The following is an 11496-nucleotide window of genomic DNA, read 5'->3' as shown; positions in this document are numbered from 1 at the left end:
GCTTAAGTATTTATATTTCAGCAGATCCACCGTTTCATCAATGTAGACAATCCTTCCAAGCCATACTATCCTCTTACCCCCATCCTCTCGTAGCACATGTAGCCAATTTATTGGAGGCCTCCCTTTAGGTCTTTTAACATTCTGTGGAGCTCAATAAAGCACCCAGACTCTGCATATGTTATTTCTTACTCTTGCTGTGTAACTGGCCAACTTCCTCCTGCAATCATATATATATTGGTTGATAACTTCTCATGCAAGAGGAGCATGACATAGTGGATTCAGAATTGGTCTTGCAGTCAGGAAGACTATGGTTCAAGTCCTCTCTGTGACACAAACTAATTGTGAGACTTTGGGAAACTGACTTCTCAGTGCCCGGGCAGCTCTCTAAAACTATAAATTGCAGGAAGGTACCAATCTGCATTAGTAAAGGAATGACCAGGATTTGCTCACAATAATGAAATCATAGGTCTAGTCATATATGTGTGCAAACATATAAAAATGAGCATGTGTATATTTATGCACATATACATATATGTGTGTATTTATAATACAACATTGTATAAGTACACATATGCATACAACTGAATAGATGAAGTAAACCTTGTGTATGTATATACATGTTTAAATAAAAATGTACACAGCATCCCAAAAGTCTTAGTGCAGTTTTTAAGTTTAATAATTTCAAAAACTTAAATGCTGCAAACTTATTAACAACAACATTTGAAAAATTAATTATTTGAATTTGGAAAATATGTATTTCTTATTAAATTTCAATGTAACCACATCTTATACTATATATTACTCTAGCTGGTGTTCAAACTTTGTAAAAACTTTCATCAACATCTGCTTGGTGACTGAAAAGGTAATCCTAGGCTTAAGAACATCCAGAGAATGAGATTTTGATGCATACTTGACAGTTTTGATACAACTCCATAAGGAAAAGTCTGTTGTTGTAGCCTTGAATTCAGCTTGCCAGAGAACATAACAGACTTTTTCTTCAATGTTTGTCATCTCCAATCAGAAGAACTGAAGAAAAATAAAATAAAATTTTGATTATTAAAAATTTGCAAGCCTAAATAAGTATGAAAATTTAAATAATTAAATTTTCAAATCTTTTTTTTCAAGTTTATAGACTTTATGGTCCTGAAATTATTAAAGGTTAGAACTGCATTAAGACTTTTGGGTCATGTTGTGTACACACCATTTGCTTCTTCTATTCAGATGTATAAAAGTCATTGAATGTTAGGATGTATATTTACTTAGTTTAAAGGAATTTCTGAAATTCTTCCAGGGCAATATGATCTCTTAGGCATAAAAGATACTGAGCCCAGGACCTAAAAAACCCTAAAGACTTATGGAATTTGTTTTTCTTTAAAAAAAATTTGCATGTCAAAAATCATAACATCTTCCTAGATGTACATGTATGCATAGCTATGTTTATACACATAGTAACAATAGGATTCTTATTTATGTTAAAACTCTCTCTCTCTCTCTCTCTCCTTCTCTCTCTCTCTCTCTCTCTATATATATATATATAAACATATAGATATTTAATTAGATGTATTCTATGAAATTAACTAGTTCTTTAAGTTCAGTTTAAAATGCTATTATTATAACTGTGAAGAAGCAGTTTTGCATAATAGATAGAGGACTGTTCTTGGAATTAGGAAGAACTAGGTTCATGTTCTGTATCTGACACATACTAGAACTGGGATCCTGTTACATCACTCAATTTCTCAGTGCTTCAGCTCTCTAAGATCTTAAGTTCCAGTCAATTCCTGGTAGGGAGTTTCCACAAAGAAAATTCTCTAAACCAATAAAAACACAGGTCTGGATCCATTCCCACCCAATTATATTTTAACTATTAATATAAGTTTTTTTTAACAAATAATGTTGCTTGGGCCAATAATTTATTTGTTACATATTGCATCTGGCAGTCCTTGATAAGGGTGAGAATAGGAGAAATGATCCTTCCTTGGCCAACCAATTGTTATTCCTCCTGGCCATGGAATTAGATTTAGAACATGTGAGGACATCTGAGGGTTACATTGAATTGAAGGGAGACAGAGAAAAGGAGAGTGGAGTTGTTAGATTGTTTAAGCTCCTTTGAGGAAAGAATATCATGTACTTATACACCATCTCATTGTACCATGGGTACAATTACTAATTTATTTCTTTAACAGACAGCAAAATGTCTCTCATTCTTTAATCTTGGAAATTAGCAATCCAAGCAGGTCCAGAATTTTATAATTTTATAATGGAAGGTGATAATCTGGCGAATGATATTTTGGTGGGGGAACCAAAATTTGCCCTTCCTTTGTCATCTAGGTCATTCATTGGTTAGAGGGCTGAATTTGGATTTGGGAAGACCTGAGATAAATCAGACCTCAGACATTTATTAGCTGTTTGTCCCTGGGCAAGTCATTTAACCTCTGTCTGCCTCAGTTTCCTCATCTGTCAAATGGAAATAATAATAACACCTATTACATAGCATTGCTATGTGGATCAAATCAGATAATATATGTAAAGTGCCTTGAAAACCTTAATGTTATTTTTATTATTTGACCCATACCAATTAGATATGTCTGTATTACTTGATACATTTAGGAATTATGATGGATTCAGTATTTTCAAAAAGCAGGATGATAGAAATCATATTCTTTCAGTAATTAGTTTAAATCTCTTACATAAGTTTCTACTTTGCTTATAAAGCATCTGAAAAATACCTCAAGAATGTGGAAGAGCCTTCATTTGAAAATAAAAACATAAAACCCCTAATAAATGAATCATTCCCACTATTTCATTGAAATTGAGTTCTTAATATTATAGTAAGTACTATGATACGTTTCATTCTTAAGTCAAGTATAGTCAGTCAAACATTTATTAAGTACCTACTAAGTGCCAGACACTATGCTAAGCACTGGAGTGAGACTCCAGATGGTGCCTTTAATTTTCTAGGCCCTAATCCAAAAGGAACATCTAGATATCCTGGTGACATTACTCTTATTGCTGGAACACAATAGTTATATTAGGATCATGACAAGCCAAAAGAAAGCAGTTCCCCCTTAATGATAAAAAATAAATACACCCAAATGGCTATAAAACCATGCATACCCTTTGATCTAGCAATACCACTGCTAGGTCTGTATCCCATAGAAGATAAAAATATGAAAAGGGAAAGGAACTATATATACAAAAATATTTACAGCAATTCTTTTCTGGTGGCAAAGAATTGGAAATTGAGGGGATACCCATCAATTGGGGAATGGTTGACCAAATTCTTATATGTGATTATAATGGAATACTTTTGTGCTATAAGAAATGACAAGCAGAATGCTCTCAGAAAAACCTGGAAAGACTTACATGAGCTGATGCAAAGTGAAATGCACTGTATGCAAAGTAACAGCAATATTGTAAAATGATCAGCTGTAAACGACTTAGCTATTCTCAGCAATACAATGATCCAAGACAACTCTGAAGGACTTAGGATGAAAAATGCTATCCATCCCCAGAGGAAGAAATGATGGTGTCTGAATACAGATTGAAGCATACTTTTTTTTACTTTCAAAAAAATGTGTTATTTTAACAATGAACCCATGTGTATTACTATTACCACCATCACAATCAATATCACCATCATCACTGCTAATATTAAGTCTGATAGCATATTACTTAGGAAGGTTAGATCCCAAACTGAAAGAATATTTCTGCCATATGTAAATCAGAGAATTCTTTTTGTAGTGACTTAAAAGAATTACTATCGAGGAGAAATTTCAGCAATACCTTTCATCATTTGACAATTAGTATAAATCTTTACCCTTACATAAATGATTTTTTTTGCCTTTTTTTATCACAAGATTATTCATTTGAAAAGGACCTTAATAGGGTAGTGTACCTTACATATCTTAAGAGTAGATAGAAGGTAATCTCAGAGAGGAAGACATTAGCAGCTGGAGGAAAAGGGTCTCCTGCAGAGGTGGAATTGGAAGCCAGGGAAAGCAAAATAGGGAGGTGTGGTGTAAGAGAATTCCAGGCATGGAGAACACCTAGTGCAAAGGTTGGTATGCAAACAGGCCAGGGTGTGTCATGTGGAAGGAATAGCTGTATGGAACATAAAGAGATGTCAGTTAACTTGATTTGACAGCACTATTGGAGCACCTCATGGGCTTGATTCAGACAAGCCTCGGCGGAGTTTTTTAATTCCTTATCTGGCAGGACTTATGGTAAGATGAGACTGAGGAAGGGTGACGAGATAGTTAAGGGGGAGGCTGTGGGTTCAAAGTGCCCAATTAAAGAATCATAGCTTCCAGTCAGGGCATGATGACCAGGGCAGCTCTTACTTTACAAAAAATAGCAGGGATCCTGATGAATGATAGGGCCACAATGGAACTAAGTCCACAGGTAAATAACAAGTCTGGTTTTACGTGCCCCAGAAATTAGTGTATGCATATAGTTGATGCTTAATATGTGTTCACTGAATTGAATTGAATCAGGAAGAAGCTGGTGAAAGTGATTTGGAAATGCATGGTAGAATTACTTTATTTCTCTATTTAAAACTATTTTAATTTTTAAAAATGTGCTTTAAAATGATAAAGTGATGACAATATCACAGTGTTTTAGCTGCTCCTGGCCTTGTGTTTAGGAAAATTCTTCTTTGTGCTCCACCCTAAGGTACCCAGAAAAATTGGTGCTACTATTGAAAATTGACTTAAGGGCTTTGTATCAAATAATCAAGCAATCAACAAATACTTATTAAACTTCTATGATACGTCAGGCACTGTACTAGGCATTGGGGATACAAGTACAAAGAATGATCCAATCCTTACTCACAATGAGCTTGTAATCTTTCTTAAAATTTAATCTAATTTTTAATTAAAAAAGTATTTTCTCTCCCTTCAATCTCCTCATGCCAGGTGGAGGTATAATGTCTAGTAGGGCTGAAAAGATAGGCTAGGCTTTTAAAAACTAAATAGAAAAGTTTGTATTTTATCCCAGAGGCAATAGGAAGCCACTGGAGTTGATTGAGTAGGATGGTGCTGTCAAACTACAATAGAAACTGGGGCTACTAAACCATAGATAAGGATCCTTGCAAGTTGCTTGTTGACTTAGAAAACCACATATTAACACTATCTATGCCTTATTATATTTTTATTTATTTTTGTTAAATATTTCCCAATTACATTTTAATCTTGTTCAGTTGCACTCAGCCCCACATTTGATATCTTTGTAATAGGGGACTCATCCCAAGGTCAGATCTGTGCCAAAGGGAAATTATTTTGGCCAAAGGAGAAGGTGGTCAACAATGCCAAATATTGCAGAAAGGTCAATAAGACCTTCTAAGAGACAAAGATGATGAAGTAGAACATTCTAGGCATATGAGGCTGTGTATGAAAAGGAACAGAGGCTGGAAACAGAATGTTAGGTGTGAGGAATAGGAAGGAGGCCAGTCTGTCTGAACTACAGAGTATGAGAAGGTGATCAATGTGCAGTAGGTCACAGCTAGGTGGGAGCCATATTGTAAAGGGTTTAAGTGCTTAATAAAAATTTTTCTGAATTAAAAAGAGAGACTGAATATTTAGGAAAATAACTAACTTCAATTTTCTGTCCATGACATACTTATTATTGCATAAACAGAAACAAGTAATACTGGAATAGTGACCACCCTAGAGGGTTTGAATTCTATTTCTGTCTCTAACGTTGCAGAAAACAATGAAAAAACTTAGTGCTGGTCTATCACTCCTTTTTGCCTTCACTTATTGTTGGATCTAAAAAATAAAAATGTGAGGGATTTTGCTAGAAACAGTTTTAAAAGCTAGTGGTAGCAAGTGGGGATGAGCTGCATGAAAATGAAGGCAAGTAGGATGAAGTCAACAATAAAGAATGAAGAGGCCAGTATATGAATTGCATTTGTCTTGTGAGATATGGCCTTTGGCCTAGGCAGATTAATCATTCTGCTGCTTTCAAAGGTATAATTTGAATGACAGCAAGGACCCTTTCTAAGAATCTCCCCCAACTTTGGGTTTTGGTTGAAATCTGAAATTCCCTCACTTCTTTGTTTTTAATTTCCCTCTCTCTTAGGGGCACTTTTAAAATATGAAAATATTTCCAGTGAGGTTTGATGAAACAGGTAGATAGTGCAGTGGGTAGAGGGTTGGACTTCAATTCAAGAAGACCTCAGTTCAATCATCCCTCAAATACTTACTAGCTGTGTGACCTTAGGTAAATCAATCACAACCTTTCTCTGCCCCTGTTTCCCTATCTATAAAACTGGGGGTAATAATAACACTCAACTCCTAGAATTATGGCAAGGATCAAATGCAATAATTTGTATACAGCATTTTGTGTACTTAAAAGAGTTATGTCAGGGGTTCTGAATCTGGAGTCCATAGGTGACTGGATAGATTTCAGGGAGCCTGTGAAACTGGATGAAAAAAAAATCACATATTCCTTTCTACCAACCTTTGGTTTCCTTTGTAATCCAATGTATTTCATTTTATGCATTCAAAAGTATTATTCTGAAGGAGTACATTGATTTCTTTTTTCAAAATTTTTATTTATATAATTTTTAATTTATGGAATAAAAAGAACATTTCTATAACATAGTATAATTAAAAAAAGATTGCACATGAAACTGCAATCTGTTGTGTACAACTTGCTATTCCTTTTAATCATATAATAATGCTATCATGTAAATTTCTTTTTTCTTTTTTTTCTTCCCTCATCTCCTCCTGCTCTAGAGTTGATTATCATTAGACACAAATATGTATACATATGTAAAATCATTCTATACATCCTTCTATTTATCTGTTCTTTCTCTGGATGCAGATACTGTCTTCTTTCATATACCCTTTGTAGTTAGCTTGGGTACTTATAATAGCCTATGACACACAAAAGGTTCAGAACCCCTGAGTTATATAAATGAGAGTTATTATTAACACTGTCTATGACTTGTCAGATTATAGAACATTGGAGCTGAAGAGACCTCAGAATTCATTTACTCTATCTTACAATGGAAATCACCTTAACATCATCCTTGGGAATGGCTTTTCAGACTATGTTTGAAGATGGTGATGGGGAACCCACTACCTCCTGAACCTCCTGAAGCATTCCCATATTATTTAGGGATAGTTCTAATAGTTAGGAAATGTTTCCTTCCATAGACCTTAAGCCTATCTGTCTGACACTTCTTGCTGTTGCTCTTAGTTCTGTCTTTGGAGCCAAGTAGAACAAGTCTAATTGTTCTTTTTTCCCCCTCTACATTATAGCTCTTCAAATACTTGAAGATTATTATAACACTTCTCCAAACCTTTTCTTCTTTGGGCTAAAAATCTCAAGGTTTTTTTTTCCAGGTCATTCTCACATGGCATGGTATTTAGTTATTACAACATGCTTGTTGCCCTTCCCTGCATGTGCTCTATTTTGTCAATATCTTTCATAAAATATGGCTCCCAGAATCAACCACAATACTCCTGTAATAAGATAGACTGGCCTGTGAGAGCCAGGGCAGGTTATATTTCAACTGTCCCCCTAGAATTCTCCAGTTCTTTTAAGGAGTTTGGGGATGTCCAGTCTCTGCCATTGGCTCAAGCCCCCACTATTGTGTTCCTCTAGTTTTAGGAATTCACTGCACCCTAATTCCATTTAACTACTTAATAGATTAGCTTTTACAAACAATTATTCACCTAAAAGGCATAACAAAACTAAACATATAATGCCCACATGGCATTATATGCTCTCTGCCCTGCTTTACACCACCTCAGTCTCTGGGGAGGACAGGAGAAGGTTAGTTTTAAAGGTTTACTGGAATCCTATATAACATAGTTCTACCAAATTCCAAATCCAAAGACACCCCTCTCCCCTTTTTTTTGGTGAGGCAATTGGAGTTAAGTGACTTGCCCAGGGTCACACAGTTAGTAAGTGTCAAGTGTCTGAGGTCAGATTTGACACAAGTCCTCCTGTTTGAACCCAGGTCCTCCTGACTCCAAGGCTGGCACACTATCCACTGTACCACCTAGCTGCCCCACCAAAGACCCCTTTTAAACTCAAGTCCTCGCACCCTGACTTCTCAGGGCTTCCCTCCTGGACTGGGCTGACTGCAACATTTGGCCTGAAATCTTTACTTCAAGATTACCAGGCTCTGGAGAAAATTGAATGGGAATCAAAAGGAATATGCCTTTTTCTCAGTGGCACATGGATCCTACATAAATATTGACCACGTATTAGGGCATAAAAACCTCACAATCAAATGCAGAAAGACAGAAATATTAAATGCATCCTTTTTGGATCATGATGCAATAAAAATTACATGTAACAAAAGACCATGGAAAGATAGATTAAAAACTAATTGGAAACTAAATAATCTGATCCTAAAGAATGAGTGGGTCAAACAACAAATCATACAAACAACATCAAAGAGAATGAAAACAATGAGACAACACACCAAAATTTATGGGATGCAGACAAAGCAGCACTTAGGGGAAATTTCATATCTCTAAATGCTCTAAATACTTAAAATAGAAAAAGAGCAGATCAATGAATCGGGAATACAACTAAAAAAGCTAAAAAAAGAACAAATTAAAAATTCCCCATTAAGCACCAAATTAGAAATCCTGAAAATTAAAAGAGAAATTGATAAAATTGAAAAGAAAGAAAAGAAAGAAAACTATTGAACTAATGAATAAAACTAAGAGCTGGTTTTATGAAAAAAAAACAATAAAATAGATAAACCTTTGATTAATTTAATTTAAAAAAGAAAGAAGAAAACAAAATTACCAGTATTTAAAAGGAAAAGAATAAAATCAACACCAATGAAGAGAAAACTAAAACAATAATTAAGAGTTATTTTTCCCAACAGTATACCAACAAAAATGACAATGTCAGATTACCAAGGGCTTGAGCTTCTGGGTCCAGGCAACTTCATTGCCTGAACCTAAAACTGAAAAGGACAAATGAAACAGACAAAAACCTCAATTCCATTTCCTGGGGCCTCAGGGCTTAAAAAGGGAAGGTGAAGTTAGTCATTCCCCTTAGGTAACTTAGTGAATAGTATCTATGCCCTAGATGACGAAAGAGAGAGAGAGAGAGAGACAGAGACAGAGACAGAGAGACAGAGACAGAAAGAGAGACAGAGAGAGAGAGAAAGGGGGAGGTCTCCTAGTCATTAAAGACAAAGCCTGTTCTGGGTACCCAGTGGTGAGGGGAATACAAGATATCTTCTCTCAGAAATAGACACTTGCCATCTTTCACATGAGTGCCTCGATCTTAGGTGATTTGGGCATGCTAAACAAAGCCCCGTTATAGATATAAATAAACAAAATCTAGTGTTCTCCTTTGAAAAAGAAAATAAACAAATGCATAGACAGGCAGCAATCCCAACACTGGCCATGTCCAAAAAATATAATTTATTTTGTACCCTGAGTCCATAACCTCTCTGTCAAGAGGTAAGTAGAATGCTTCATCATTGATTCCCTGGTATAGTGGTTGGTGATTGTATTGATCAGAGTTGTTAAATCTTTCAAAGTTCTTTATCTCTATAATTCAGTCATGTACTTTTTAAAAACATGCCACATCTTAGGGCAGAAAATGTCCCTTTCAATAAAAATAGAAACCCAGTGGTCTTTCCTCACCACGATGCTACACTTACAGAAAGACATCATCTTAAAGGGAATTTATTTTAATGAAGAAAACAAATTTTAAGTGTGTAACTTCAGGCACCAAGAAACACCCATATAAAGAAACTGTGATAGAAAAAGAACTACTTGACAGTTACTGCTGATTAAAAAAAAAAAAAGAACCAAACACCACAGCCTTTGCTGTTTTCTCAAGACTCAATGCAATGATGGTCCAACTCAGCCTAGAAAAGTACCTGATGTTATACTAGATCCTAGGGATACAAAGACAAAAACAAAATAATCCCTGTCTGCAGGGAGCTTACATTCTATTGTTTAACTGGGAGAGATTCGTGATGGGTTAAAGAAGAAAAGAGAAGAATGAATCCCAGATAATTTATATATGCATATACATATACATATATATATATATACACACACACATACAAATAATTTATATATTTAATATATACAATCTTTATATATATGTATATATGTGTGTATATATATACATACATGTATATGTATAAAATTTTTTTATGATAACAATATCCCATATATGGTCATATTTTATTCTTCATCATATCTTTTAAATTTTTATTCCTTTTTAAAATGAGTTAGATGTTTTCTGTTTTTTACATCACCATAGCACACTATTTCTGTTTTTCTCCTCCTCCTAGAGAACCATCCTATATGACAAATAGTATTTTTTTAGACAGGAAAAAAAAGTCAGCACAACTGATTAATACTTTGAAAAAGTCTGAAAACATGTGCAGTGCAACACCTGTGGACCTTCTAGCTCCACAAGGGAGTGATTGGAAGTGTCTTCTCATCTCTCTTCATTTAAGTCCTGCTTGACTTTCATAATTTTGTTACATTTGCCTTTGATTTTCCATTTACATTGTTGTAGTCACTGTGTATATTGTTTTCTTAGTTCTGTTTACTTCACTCTGCATCAGTTCATGTAGATATTTTCATGCTTCTCTGTATTCATTGTGCAAATTATTCCTTACACCATAGTAATATTCTATTACATTCGCATACCACAATTTGTTTAACCATTTCCTAATGGATTGGTATTAACCTTGTTTCAAATTCTCAGTTATGATTAAAAGGGTTCTTATAAATTCTTTGCAGGAACTTTTGTTGTTGTTGTTGTTGTAATTGTTGTTGTTGTTGTAATTGTTGTTGTTGTTGTAATTGTTGTTGTTGTTGTAGTCTTTCTTGGGGTATAAGCCCAGTAAGGAAGTTTTTGCTTCAAAAGATATGGACATTTTAGTCACTTTATTTTGCATAATTCCACATTGTTTTCCAAAATGGTTACATCATTTCTCAGCTCCACCAACAATGTATGAGTGTACCCATCTTTCTATACCATCTCCAATGTTGATTGTTGCCATTTTTTGTCATTTTTTTTCAATTTGCAGAGTGTGAGGTGAAACTTTGGTTTTTTTTTTTGTGAATTTCTCTTATAATTAGTGATTTGAGGCAATTTTCTTCATGTGGTTATGAACAATTTACGATGCTTCTTTTTGAGAAATTTTTGTTCATATTCTTTGACCATTGAGGAAGTCTATTAGTTAATTGTATATAGATATGTGTGTGTGTGTGTGTGTGTGTGTGCATTGTTGTTGTTTGTGTCCAACTTTTCATGACCTTGTGGACCATATCACACCAATACTGTCTATGGTATTTTCTTGATAAAGATACTGGAGTAGTTTGCCATTTACTTCTCCAATGGATTAAGGCAAATAGAGGTTAAATGACTTGCTCAAGGTCACAGCTAATAAGTGTCTGAAGTCAGATTTGAACTTAGGTCTTCATGACTCTAGGTCCAGTGCTTTATCCACTGAGCCATCTCTCTCTCTCTCTCTCTCTCTCTCTCTCT

This window comes from Vombatus ursinus, unplaced genomic scaffold (assembly GCF_900497805.2).
Source record: "Vombatus ursinus unplaced genomic scaffold, bare-nosed wombat genome assembly UNPS02014818.1, whole genome shotgun sequence".
Classification (NCBI taxonomy): Eukaryota; Metazoa; Chordata; class Mammalia; order Diprotodontia; family Vombatidae; genus Vombatus; species Vombatus ursinus.
This window is presented reverse-complemented; position numbering follows the sequence as displayed.